At 44.4% G+C, this 13676-nt stretch overlaps 2 long non-coding RNA genes across 3 annotated transcripts; one reads left to right on the top strand and one right to left on the bottom strand.

Moving 5' to 3' along the window:
- Nucleotides 1-318: 318 nt before the first annotated feature.
- Nucleotides 319-1268, top strand: LOC123725588 (uncharacterized). 2 transcript variants are annotated; one of them, XR_006758129.1, is made up of 3 exons: nt 319-396; nt 489-716; nt 925-1268. It is a non-coding gene; the product is annotated as an uncharacterized lncRNA (long non-coding RNA). The 2 variants fall into 2 exon arrangements; XR_006758128.1 differs by lacking the exon at nt 925-1268 and adding an exon at nt 805-851 and having other exon boundaries at nt 489-760.
- A 307-nt stretch (nt 1269-1575) lies between these two features.
- Nucleotides 1576-8053, bottom strand: LOC106566286 (uncharacterized). Its single transcript, XR_001319841.2, has 3 exons — nt 7883-8053; nt 7651-7749; nt 1576-2142 (listed from the first exon to the last, which is right to left on the bottom strand). It is a non-coding gene; the product is annotated as an uncharacterized lncRNA (long non-coding RNA).
- Between the last annotated feature and the right edge of the window lie 5623 nt (nt 8054-13676).

Below are 13676 nucleotides of genomic sequence, written 5' to 3'. Positions count from 1 at the left end.
GGGTATGACGCTACAAGCTTGGCACATCTGTATTTGGGGAGTTTCTCCCATTCTTCGCTGCAGGTCCTTTCAAGCTCTGTCAGGTTGGATGGGGAGTGTCGCTGCACAGCTATTTTCAGGTCTCTCCAGAGATGTTAGATCGGATTCAAGTCCGGGCTCTGACTGGGCCACTCAAGGACATTCAGAGACTTGTCCGAAGGCCACTCCTGTGTTGTCTTGGTTGTGTGCTTAGGGTCGTTGTCCTGTTGGAAGGTGAACCTTCACCCCAGTCTGCGGTTCTGAGCGCTCTGGAACAGCTAGTACAGCCCCTAGTACCTTAGGTAGTACAGTATAGCCTCAGCTAGTCCAGCCCCTAGTCCAGCAGGTAGTACAGTATAGCCTCAGCTAGTCCAGCAGGTAGTCCAGTATAGCCTCAGCTAGTCCAGCTCCTAGTCCAGCAGGTAGTACAGTATAGCCTCAGCTAGTCCAGCGCCTCGCTAGTCCAGCAGGTAGTCCAGCAGGTAGTACAGTATAGCCTCAGCTAGTCCAGCAGGTAGTCCAGTATAGCCTCAGCTAGTCCAGCTCCTAGTCCAGCAGGTAGTACAGTATAGCCTCAGCTAGTCCAGCAGGTAGTCCAGTATAGCCTCAGCTAGTCCAGCAGGTAGTACAGTATAGCCTCAGCTAGTACAGCTCCTAGTCCAGCAGGTAGTACAGTATAGCCTCAGCTAGTCCAGCAGGTAGTCCAGCAGGTAGTACAGTATAGCCTCAGCTAGTCCAGCAGGTAGTCCAGCAGGTAGTACAGTATAGCCTCAGCTAGTCCAGCAGGTAGTACAGTATAGCCTCAGCTAGTCCAGCTCCTAGTCCAGCAGGTAGTACAGTATAGCCTCAGCTAGTCCAGCAGGTAGTACAGTATAGCCTCAGCTAGTCCAGCTCCTAGTCCAGCAGGTAGTCCAGTATAGCCTCAGCTAGTCCAGCTCCTAGTCCAGCAGGTAGTACAGTATAGCCTCAGCTAGTCCAGCAGGTAGTACTGTATAGCCTCAGCTAGTCAGCCCCTAGTCCAGTATAGCCTCAGCTAGTCAGCCCCTAGTCCAGCAGGTAGTTGGTTTTGAGAGAGAGCCTTGACAGAATGATAACCACGCCACAGAACTGTATACATTTATCAATGATACATGTTCCAACTCGGGTCCCTTGACACAGAGGCAAGTACGCTAACCCCAAGATAGACAACTCTAGAGCTTCTCCCTAACCCTTAACCCTAACCGCTTAACCCTAACCCCAAGATAGACAACTCTAGAGCTTCTCCCTAACCCTTAACCCTAACCCCAAGATAGACAACTCTAGAGCTAACCCTAAACCTTAACCCTAACCCCAAGATAGACAACTCTAGAGCTTCTCCCTAACCCTAACCCTTAACCCTAACCCTTAACCCTAACCCCAAGATAGACAACTCTAGAGCTACTCCCTAACCCTTAACCCCTAACCCCTAACCCTTAACCCTAACCCCAAGATAGACAACTCTAGAGCTAACCCTAACCCTTAACCCTAACCCCTAACCCTAACCCCTAACCCCAAGATAGACAACTCTAGAGCTAACCCTAACCCTTAACCCCCCTAACCCCTAACCCTAACCCCTAACCCCAAGATAGACAACTCTAGAGCTTCTGAAAGGTTGTTCTAGTGTGGATATGAATGGAGGCTATGGTCATAACAGAGAACAGAAAAACATGGATGTCTGAGAGTAGTTGTTCTGCTGGTCAGGGAAGGCAATAGATTGTATAGTTATCTTCTGATCAGGGTAAAATCACTACCCCACAACAATACAATCTACTACCTCACAACGCCTCAGCAGATAGACAATGACTTCATAATGTTGACGATGTACCTTGATGATTTCTTCCTGTTCGTTCTCAAAACACCACAGCAAATACGATCAGAATAGAATCTTTTACAATGACCATAAGAGGAGATTGACTGTAGTATCCTTGGTGATTGACACATTGAGAAAGACAGTAGGTTGTACAGTTATCTCCCAGTGTGGGTGTGACCCTAAAACTATCCAACCTACTACCTCATCCCACTGAGCTGAGGAACCTGGAGAGGAACCTGGAGAGGAACCTGGAGAGGAACCTGGAGAGGAACCTGGTCTGATCCACCTCACAGCATCTGTTGAGAGAGAGACTGGATAGTAATACTGCCACTTTTAGGATCAATTCCATCATATCAAACAAACAAAAAATTTTTTTTTTTTTTAATTCCTCAATCTACACACAATAACCCATGATGACAAAGCAAAAACAGGTTTAGAAAATGTTGCAAATTTGTCCTTATACTTTTTGTTATTTGCAGAATTCAGGGGTAGAGGGATTTGAGAGAAACCTTTTATTCAACTAGTTGTGTTATTCTGGGGGTGTTTTGAGGCCAAGGTTGTGGACCAAGGTTTCCAGAACCTGCTGATCTCTTACGTGGTTTAACTAAGGGAAAACACTGGGGAAATACAGAGTTGAAAGACGGGAGTAAAGTCTGGTCAGCAGGACTCCTCATCGACCTGATTAGAAACGGTTTTTATATAAACAATATCAATCAACATCTTAAAAGCTCTGCCAATTACTTTAGTTCAATATTCTACATTTAATGCTACTAATCCTCCCCATCATTTAATGCTACTAATCCTCCCCATCATTTAATGCTACTAATCCTCCCATCATTTAATGCTACTAATCCTCCCCATCATTTAATGCTACTAATCCTCCCCATCATTTAATGCTACTAATCCTCCCCATCATTTAATGCTACTAATCCTCCCCATCATTTAATGCTACTAATCCTCCCCATCATTTAATGCTACTAATCCTCCCCATCATTTAATGCTACTAATCCTCCCCATCATTTAATGCTACTAATCCTCCCCATCATTTAATGCTACTAATCCTCCCCATCATTTAATGCTACTAATCCTCCCCATCATTTAATGCTACTAATCCTCCCATCATTTAATGCTACTAATCCTCCCATCATTTAATGCTACTAATCCTCCCCATCATTTAATGCTACTAATCCTCCCATCATTTAATGCTACTAATCCTCCCCATCATTTAATGCTACTAATCCTCCCATCATTTAATGCTACTAATCCCTCCCATCATTTAATGCTACTAATCCTCCCCATCATTTAATGCTACTAATCCTCCCCATCATTTAATGCTACTAATACTTCCCATCTGTTCATTTCCAGCTGCCAAAGAGAAGTGGAAAGTTGGAAAGTGGTCAAATGTCAGCATAAAGAATACCTTTATTAGCCAAATTATTTAGAGAGAATGATCAATAAGGGAGGCAGATAAACAGGTCAGTCTGTGGGCATATAGAGGAGGAGATATCTGGAGTATTTACTATTCAGATAAACAGTGAGGAGCTGCCTTGTCTAAAACCCACTGTGACTCAGAGCAGGTACGTCAGGAGCTGCCTTGTCTAAAACCATTGCATGGTACTACTAGATGCAAAAGCCTTCACAGATCATTTTGAGGAGAGAGGTGTCAATATTAAAAACATATTGGCTATTACAACTGATGGTTCCCCGCTATGGTGGGGAAACAAAAGATTCTCAAAGCTGATTGAAGATAAGCTTGGCCACCCTGTGGTTAAATAAAAAATACATTTAAAAAAGTAAATCAACAAAAGTTGGGACACCTGTAGGAATTGTTAGCATCAACTTTCAATGCTTAATTTACTTCCATTGCTGCAGAACAGCTAGCTGTAAGTTGTTAACCCATTACTTGTTCCCTGAAAAAAAATTATAAAATATGTATAACTGAAATGTACATTATTTTTCAGTTTTTGTAACCTAAACTTTTTTTTTTTTTTAAACCTCTGGCAGTTTAGCGCATAACGTTACCTTTGTACCATTTCAGGATATTCACTGGAAGCTAGTGGGCTCACTGGTCAAGTCAAGCCGCTAATGCTAGCTAGTTAGCATTACAGTTGAACCACAGAACAATGAGATGGCTAGTGGGCTCACTGGTCAAGCCAAGCCGCTAATGCTAGCTAGTTAGCGTTACAGTTGAACCACAGAACAATGAAAATGGCTAGTGGGCTCACTGGTCAAGCCAAGCCGCTAATGCTAGCTAGTTAGCTGGCGTTACAGTTGAACCACAGAACAATGAGATGGCTAGTGGGCTCACTGGTCAAGCCAAGCCGCTAATGCTAGCTAGTTAGCGTTACAGTTGAACCACAGAACAATGAGAATGGCTAGTGGGCTCACTGGTCAAGTCAAGCCGCTAATGCTAGCTAGTTAGCTGGCGTTACAGTTGAACCACAGAACAATGAGATGGCTAGTGGGCTCACTGGTCAAGCCAAGCCGCTAATGCTAGCTAGTTAGCTGGCGTTACAGTTGAACCACAGAACAATGAGATGGCTAGTGGGCTCACTGGTCAAGCCAAGCCGCTAATGTTAGCTAGTTAGCGTTACAGTTGAACCACAGAACAATGAGATGGCTAGTGGGCTCACTGGTCAAGCCAAGCCGCTAATGCTAGCTAGTTAGCTGGCGTTACAGTTGAACCACAGAACAATGAGATGGCTAGTGGGCTCACTGGTCAAGCCAAGCCGCTAATGCTAGCTAGTTAGCGTTACAGTTGAACCACAGAACAATGAGAATGGCTAGTGGGCTCACTGGTCAAGCCAAGCCGCTAATGCTAGCTAGTTAGCTGGCGTTACAGTTGAACCACAGAACAATGAGATGGCTAGTGGGCTCACTGGTCAAGCCAAGCCGCTAATGCTAGCTAGTTAGCTGGCGTTACAGTTGAACCACAGAACAATGAGATGGCTAGTGGGCTCACTGGTCAAGCCAAGCCGCTAATGCTAGCTAGTTAGCTGGCGTTACAGTTGAACCACAGAACAATGAGATGGCTAGTGGGCTCACTGGTCAAGCCAAGCCGCTAATGCTAGCTAGTTAGCTGGCGTTACAGTTGAACCACAGAACAATGAGATGGCTAGTGGGCTCACTGGTCAAGCCAAGCCGCTAATGCTAGCTAGTTAGCTGGCGTTACAGTTGAAAAACAGAACAATGAGATGGCTAGTGGGCTCACTGGTCAAGCCAAGCCGCTAATGCTAGCTAGTTAGCTGGCGTTACAGTTGAACCACAGAACAATGAGATGGCTAGTGGGCTCACTGGTCAAGCCAAGCCGCTAATGCTAGCTAGTTAGCTGGCGTTACAGTTGAACCACAGAACAATGAGATGGCTAGTGGGCTCACTGGTCAAGCCAAGCCGCTAATGCTAGCTAGTTAGCTGGCGTTACAGTTGAACCACAGAACAATGAGATGGCTAGTGGGCTCACTGGTCAAGTCAAGCCGCTAATGCTAGCTAGTTAGCTGGCGTTACAGTTGAACCACAGAACAATGAGATGGCTAGTGGGCTCACTGGTCAAGCCAAGCCGCTAATGCTAGCTAGTTAGCTGGCGTTACAGTTGAACCACAGAACAATGAGATGGCTAGTGGGCTCACTGGTCAAGCCAAGCCGCTAATGCTAGCTAGTTAGCTGGCGTTACAGTTGAACCACAGAACAATGAGATGGCTAGTGGGCTCACTGGTCAAGCCAAGCCGCTAATGCTAGCTAGTTAGCTGGCGTTACAGTTGAACCACAGAACAATGAGATGGCTAGTGGGCTCACTGGTCAAGCCAAGCCGCTAATGCTAGCTAGTTAGCTGGCGTTACAGTTGAACCACAGAACAATGAGATGGCTAGTGGGCTCACTGGTCAAGCCAAGCCGCTAATGCTAGCTAGTTAGCTGGCGTTACAGTTGAACCACAGAACAATGAGATGGCTAGTGGGCTCACTGGTCAAGCCAAGCCGCTAATGCTAGCTAGTTAGCTGGCGTTACAGTTGAACCACAGAACAATGAGATGGCTAGTGGGCTCACTGGTCAAGCCAAGCCGCTAATGCTAGCTAGTTAGCTGGCGTTACAGTTGAACCACAGAACAATGAAAATGGCTAGTGGGCTCACTGGTCAAGCCAAGCCGCTAATGTTAGCTAGTTAGCGTTACAGTTGAACCACAGAACAATGAGATGGCTAGTGGGCTCACTGGTCAAGTCAAGCCGCTAATGCTAGCTAGTTAGCTGGCGTTACAGTTGAACCACAGAACAATGAGATGGCTAGTGGGCTCACTGGTCAAGCCAAGCCGCTAATGCTAGCTAGTTAGCGTTACAGTTGAACCACAGAACAATGAAAATGGCTAGTGGGCTCACTGGTCAAGCCAAGCCGCTAATGTTAGCTAGTTAGCGTTACAGTTGAACCACAGAACAATGAGATGGCTAGTGGGCTCACTGGTCAAGCCAAGCCGCTAATGTTAGCTAGTTAGCGTTACAGTTGAACCACAGAAGAATGAAAATGGCTAGTGGGCTCACTGGTCAAGCCAAGCCGTTAATGTTAGCTAGTTAGCGTTACAGTTGAACCACAGAACAATGAGATGGCTAGTGGGCTCACTGGTCAAGTCAAGCCGCTAATGCTAGCTAGTTAGCTGGCGTTACAGTTGAACCACAGAACAATGAGATGGCTAGTGGGCTCACTGGTCAAGCCAAGCCGCTAATGCTAGCTAGTTAGCTGGCGTTACAGTTGAACCACAGAACAATGAGATGGCTAGTGGGCTCACTGGTCAAGTCAAGCCGCTAATGCTAGCTAGTTAGCTGGCGTTAGTTGAACCACAGAACAATGAGATGGCTAGTGGGCTCACGGGTCAAGCCAAGCCGCTAATGCTAGCTAGTTAGCTGGCGTTACAGTTGAACCACAGAACAATGAGATGGCTAGTGGGCTCACTGGTCAAGCCAAGCCGCTAATGCTAGCTAGTTAGCTGGCGTTACAGTTGAACCACAGAACAATGAGATGGCTAGTTCACCAGATGTAGAGATGTGAAGCATCCGGTTCACGTTTCCACGGAAACTCAAAGGCCAGCAATGGGAGAAGATGGAACAAGATGGGTTTTGCCTGACAATCTGATAATTTACTCATCGACGAAAAATGTGATGTCAATGCAGTTTTCTGTTCGCAAAACTACATTCTGTTACTAACAGAGTGGACTACCTTTTGTAGACTAAAAATTGCGCAGGCAAATTGAGTTATTGCACACGCGCACATCAGAGTAGGCGTTCCCCAAACGGAAATATGCAAATGCTTGCTAGAACGCGCCAATAGGATCTCGCTAGCTCGCGCGTGGCTCGGGCCACCTTGTTTTTCTGTCCACTGTGGCTCATTTGTACCCGTTTGAAACGACAGGCTGTGGTCTATCTTGGTTTAGTTATTAAAATCTTTGCCCTCGCTTCAGGTAAATATAGGAGGTTCCTTCTAGCCAGTCACGATATCATCTAGCTGAGATAGTTAAGAAATTAAAATCCGTTAGTCAATAATTAGTCAACAATATAAAACCCTCTCAAATAGTTTGATAGAAAACATGGGTTCATAGCTAGCTAGCCATCTTAACTAGCCAAATCACAAAGCAAATGAGGACGACTAACTTAGTTTAGTTAGCTAGCTGACGTTAGCATTCCAAGGCCTGGTCAGGAAAGCAAATTTGGTCTGACCTATTGCAGAAAAACAGATTAATAATAGTCATAGAACCAGCTATGTGGTAAACTATAACGTTATTCCGTGTATTCCCAAGTAAAGCCACAGATTCTAGCCCTACTTACCTGCCTCTCCAGTTAGCCTGTGATGTCGCAGCAGCAGGGAGACCAGGGGCTCGTCCGGTGCCGTCATGCCGCCCTCTACCGGCAGAGCCATGTAGCGCTCTGTTCGACCAACGATAATAATTAGAACATATTAAAGTTATTCTCCTATCAACCTACTGGTTTCATAGACTGGCAGAGCTACCAACAGACTAGAGCGCATTACAACCAATTAATTTAGTTTGTTTCTGTTCACCTGTCACATTCATCTCTAGCAACATCAATACATTGAACTGGCTTTTTATATATAGAGTACTGACTTCAAATCACTAGCTTGCCCAGCATGATGGCATGCTAAATTACGCACAGAACAACGATACAGATATTTGACCGGATGTATACATTGGAAGCATCTGCTTGCGTTTCAGCTGACTGCCAAATAGAGAGGAAGCTCAGTGGCCGGAAGTGGGAGAACAACGAGATGGATTCTGGCCAAAAAAAGCGAATTGAGTTATTGCACAGGCGCACTTCACAGGCTGGGCGTTCCCTAACAGAATAATGCAAATACACGCTACAACGCGCCAATAGGATCTTGCTAGCTCGTACTTGGCTCTGCCCACTATGACTCATTTGTTCCCATTTGGAACGACGGTCTGTCGTTTATCTTGGTTAAGTTATAATCATCTTCAAAGCAAATTGTATTGGTCATGTACACATGTTTAGCAGATGTTATTGCAGGTGTAGCGAAATGCTTGTCTTCCTAGCGCCGACAGTGCAGTAGTATCTAACAATTCACAACAGTACAATAATGGAATTAAGAAACACATAAATATTAGGATGACCACTGTCGGAGAGCAGAGATCTGTCTTCCTCTGTATTGGGTTTAGCCTAGAGCTCAGAGAGAGCAGAGATCTGTCTTCCTCTGTATTGGGTTTAGCCTATAGCTCAGAGAGAGCAGAGATCTGTCTTCCTCTGTATTGGGGTTAGCCTAGAGCTCAGAGAGAGCAGAGATCTGTCTTCCTCTGTATTGGGTTTAGCCTAGAGCTCAGAGAGAGCAGATATTTGTATTCCTCTGTATTGACTTTAACCTAGAGCTCAGAGAGAGCAGATATCTGTCTTGCTCTGTTTTGGCTTCAGCCTAGAGCTCAGAGAGAGCAGAGATCAAATAAAATGTTATTAGTCACATGCGACGAATACAACAGCTGTGGACCTTACCGTGAAATGTTGAATACAACAGCTGTGGACCTTACCGTGAAATGCTGAATACAACAGCTGTGGACCTTACCGTGAAATGTTGAATACAACAGCTGTGGACCTTACCGTGAAATGCTGAATACAACAGCTGTGGACCTTACCGTGAAATGCTGAATACAACAGCTGTGGACCTTACCGTGAAATGCTTAATACAACAGCTGTGGACCTTACCGTGAAATGCTTAATACAACAGCTGTGGACCTTACCGTGAAATGCTGAATACAACAGCTGTGGACCTTACCGTGAAATGCTGAATACAACAGCTGTGGACCTTACCGTGAAATGCTGAATACAACAGCTGTGGACCTTACCGTGAAATGCTTAATTACAAACCCTTAACCAACAATGCAGTTCAATAAATAGAGTTAAGAAAATATTTACTAAATAAACTAAAGTAAAATGTTAAAATAAAATAAAAAAGTAACACAATCAATTTACATAACAATAACGAGGCTATATACAGGGGGTACTGGTATTGAGTCAATGTGCGGGGGTACAGGTTAGTTGAGGTAATTTATAAAGTGACTATGCATAGATAATAGTAAAAACAAACAGGGGGGGGGGTCAATGTAAATAGTCCGGTGTCCATTTGATTAATTGTTCAGCAGTCTGATGGCTTGGGGGTAGAAGCTGCTAAGGAGCCTTTTGGTCCTAGACTTGGCGCTCCGGTACCGCTTGCCGTGCGTTAGCAGAGAGAACAGTCTATGACTTGGTGACTGGAGTCTTGACAATTTTTTGGGCCTTCCTCTGACACCGCCTAGTATAGAGGTCCTGGATGTCAGGAGGCTTGACACCAGTGATGTACTGGGCCGTACCCACTATCCCTCTGTAGTGCCTTACGGTCAGATGCCGAGCAGTTGCCATACCAGGCAGTGATGCAACCGGTCAGGATGCTCTCGATGGTGCAGCTGTAGAACTTTTTTGAGGATCTGAGGACCCATGCCAAATCGTCTCCTGAAAGCAGAGATCTTTTTTCCTTTTGTGTTGGCTTTAACCTAGAGCTCAGAGAGAGCAGAGATTTGCCTTCCTGTTTGTAGGCTATTATTGTGCTATTATGTGTTTTTATCGTGTTATTTGTAACTTATTTTGTACATAATGTTTCTGCAGCCGTATCTTACGGCAATAAAGAGCTTCTGGATATCAGGACAGAGATCACTCACCTCGGATTAGACTAAGATTTTTTTCTTCAACAAGCAGGACGCACAGGACATTCTCCAAACACCCGACAGGGCCAACATCCCCGCTATTTGCAAGAGGAAGCGACGTAGGTACAGAGGACACAGAGCGGGATGCCTCATGAGGACCCGCAGAAGGCGAGTGGGAAAGCTGAAGTAGAGTATCTTGTGATAAATTGCAGGCCACACTATTTGCCTAGGGAGTTTTCATCTATACTTTTCGTGGCTGTTTATTTACCACCACAGACAGATGCTGGCACTTAAGACTGCACTCAGTCAGCTGTATAAGGAAATAAGCAAACTGGAAACCACTCACCCAGAGGCGGCGCTCCTAGTGGCTGGAGACTTTAATGCAGGGAAACTTAACCTCTCTAGGATAGGGGGCAGTATTTTCACATGCGGATAAAAAACGTACCCAATTTAATCTGGTTATTACTACTGCCCAGAAACTAGAATATGCATATAATTGTTTGATTTGGATAGAAAACACCCTAAAGTTTCTAAAACTGTTTGAATGGTATCTGTGTGTATAACAGAACTCATATGGCAGGCAAAAACCTGAGAAGATTCTGTACAGGAAGTGCCCTCTCTGACCATTTCTTGGCCTTTTACACTCTCTTTATTGAAAACTGAGGATCTCTGCTGTAACGTGACACTTCCTACGGCTCCCATAGGCTCTCAGAAGGCGCCAGAACGTTGAATGATGACTTTGCAGCCCATGGCTGAAAAACAGTAGCGCATTTGGTAAGTGGTCGATCTGAGAACAATGAGACGGGGGCGCGCGTGCACATGAAGAGTCCATTTTAGATTTTGAGTCTTTGAACGAAAACAGGGTTTCCCGGTCGGAATATTATCGCTTTTTTACGAGAACAATCGCATAAAAATTGATTTTAAACAGCGTTTGACATGCTTCGAAGTACGGTAATGGAATATTTAGAATTTTTTTGTCACGATACGCGTCCGCGCGTCACCGTTCGGATAGTGTCTTGAACGCAAGAACAAAACAGAGGATATTTGAACATAACTATGGATTATTTTGAACCAAAACAACATTTGTGGATGAAGTAGAAGTCCTGGGAGTGCATTCTGACGAAGAACAGCAAAGGTAATCCAATTTTTCTTATAGGAAATCTGAGTTTGGTGAGTGCCAAACTCGGTGGGTGTCAAAATAGCTAGCCCGTGATGGCGAGCTATCTACTCAGAATATTGTAAAATGTGCTTTTGCCGAAAAGCTATTTTAAAATCGGACACCGCAATTGCATAAAGGAGTTCTGTATCTATAATTCTTAAAATAATTGTTATGTTTTTTGTGAACGTTTATCATGAGTAATTTAGTAAATTCACCGGAAGTTTGCGGTGGGTATGCTAGTTCTGAACATCACATGCTAATGTAAAAAGCTGGTTTTTGATATAAATATGAACTTGATTGAACAAAACATGCATGTATTGTATAACATAATGCCCTAGGAGTGTCATCTGATGAAGATCATCAAAGGTTAGTGCTGCATTTAGCTGTGGTTTTGGTTTTTGTGACATTATATGCTAGCTTGAAAAATGGGTGTCTGATTATTTCTGGCTGGGTACTCTGCTGACATATTCTAATGTTTATGCTTTCGTTGTAACATAATTAGATTATGTTAGAGGAGTATATCGTAAAAATAGCCACATAGCCATTTTCCGACCAACCACATGCATCACAAATAACCAAAAAACAGCTAAATGCAGCACTAACCTTTGACAATCTTCATCAGATGACACACCTAGGACATCATGTTACACAATGCATGCATTCTTTTGTTCAATAAAGGTCATATTTATATATAAAAACAGCATTTTACATTGGTGCATAACGTTGACTAACTATTTTCCCTCAAATGCATCCGATGAAACAGAGCTACAATTTACTAAATTACTATTCGAAAACATTTTTAAAACGTAATATTGTCATTCTAAGATTTATAGATGAATGTCTCTTGAAAGCACCTGTAATGCCAGATTTAAAATGAACTTTACTGGGTAATCATACTTTGCGATGAAAGGGGATGCGATACTCTGAAAAATAGGCTAACGTTACAGGTCAGCGCCATCTTGGAACAATCGCATATCACATCTAGTCTTGTATACTATTGTCAATAATCCCTTACCTTTGGTTGTCTTCATCAGAAAGCACTTCCAGGAATCCCAGGTCCACAACAAATGTATTTTCGTTCGAAAAAAATACTCCTTTATGTTCCAAGAGCTTGTTCTTGTTAGCGCGTCTGAAGGCTGCTCCAAAACTTCCGTCGGCCGCGGGACAGCCATTTCGAGAAAATGCATTTTTTCCCCATTTAGGTTCGTTTCAAACATGTCAAACGTTGTATAACATAAATCTTCAGGGCGTTTTTCAACAAGAGAGCCAATAAGATTCGAGGGGGACGATTGCATTGTGTTTCAAAACGTTTCGAAAGGGGAGGGTACCAGGGGCGTCGGCGTCATAATGGTGATGGCCCTCTCCGTGTGACCACGTTCCACAGCGTCTCATTCATTCAGTTTTCACAGTAGGAGTCTCAAATCACTTTGTAAAGACTGGGGACATCTAGTGGAAGCAATAGGAAGTGCTCAATGAACCATAGCTCACGGTGTGATTAATAGGCAACGTGATGAAGTTGAGTTCGCAATTCAGAATTCCACTTCCTGTTTCGATCTGTCTCGGGGTTTTGACTGACATATGAGTTCTGTTATACTCACAGACACCATTCAAACAGTTTTAGAAACTTTAGGGTGTTTTCTATCCACAAATATTAATTATATGCATATCCTAGCTTCTGAGTTTGAGTAGGAGGCCGTTTAAAATGGGCACAAATTTTTTTCAAAAATCGCTTTAGCGCCCCCTATCCTAGGGGAACGCCAAGAGGTTAAAGCAGGAAGCACCAGTGACTCAGTCCATAAAAAAGTGGACAGATGAAGCAGATGATAAACTACAGGACTGTTTTGCTAGCACAGACTGGAACATGTTCCGGGATTCTTCCGATGGCATTGAGGAGTACACCACATCAGTCACTGGCTTCATCAATAAGTGCATCGAGGACGTCGTCCCCACAGTGACTGTGCGTACATACCCCAACCAGAAGCCATGGATTACAGACAACATTCGCACTGAGCTAAAGGGTAGAGCTGCCGCTTTCAAGGAGCGGGACACTAACCCGGAGGCTTACAAGAAAACCTGCTATACCCTGCGACGAATCATCAAACAGGCAAAGCGTCAATACAGGGCTAAGATTGAATCATACTACACCGGCTCCGACGCTCGTCGGATGTGGCAGGGCTTGCAAACTATTACAGACTACAAAGGGAAGCACAGCCGCGAGCTGCCCAGTGACACGAGCCTACCAGACGAGCTAAATTACTTCTATGTTCGCTTCTAGGCAAGCAACACTGAGGCATGCATGAGAGCGTCAGCTGTTCTGGACGACTGTGTGATCACGCTCTCCGTAGCCGACGTGAGTAAGACCTTTAAACAGTTCAACATACACAAGGCTGCGGGGCCAGACTGATTACCAGGACGTGATTACCAGCATGTGCTGACCAACTGGCAGGTGGCTTCACTGACATTTTCAACATGTCCCTGATTAAGTCTGTAAT

The sequence above is a fragment of the Salmo salar genome, chromosome ssa12 (genome assembly GCF_905237065.1).
Source record: "Salmo salar chromosome ssa12, Ssal_v3.1, whole genome shotgun sequence".
NCBI lineage: Eukaryota > Metazoa > Chordata > Actinopteri > Salmoniformes > Salmonidae > Salmo > Salmo salar.
The sequence above is the reverse complement of the archived record's forward strand: the minus strand, read 5'-3'. Positions and strand labels throughout refer to the sequence as shown.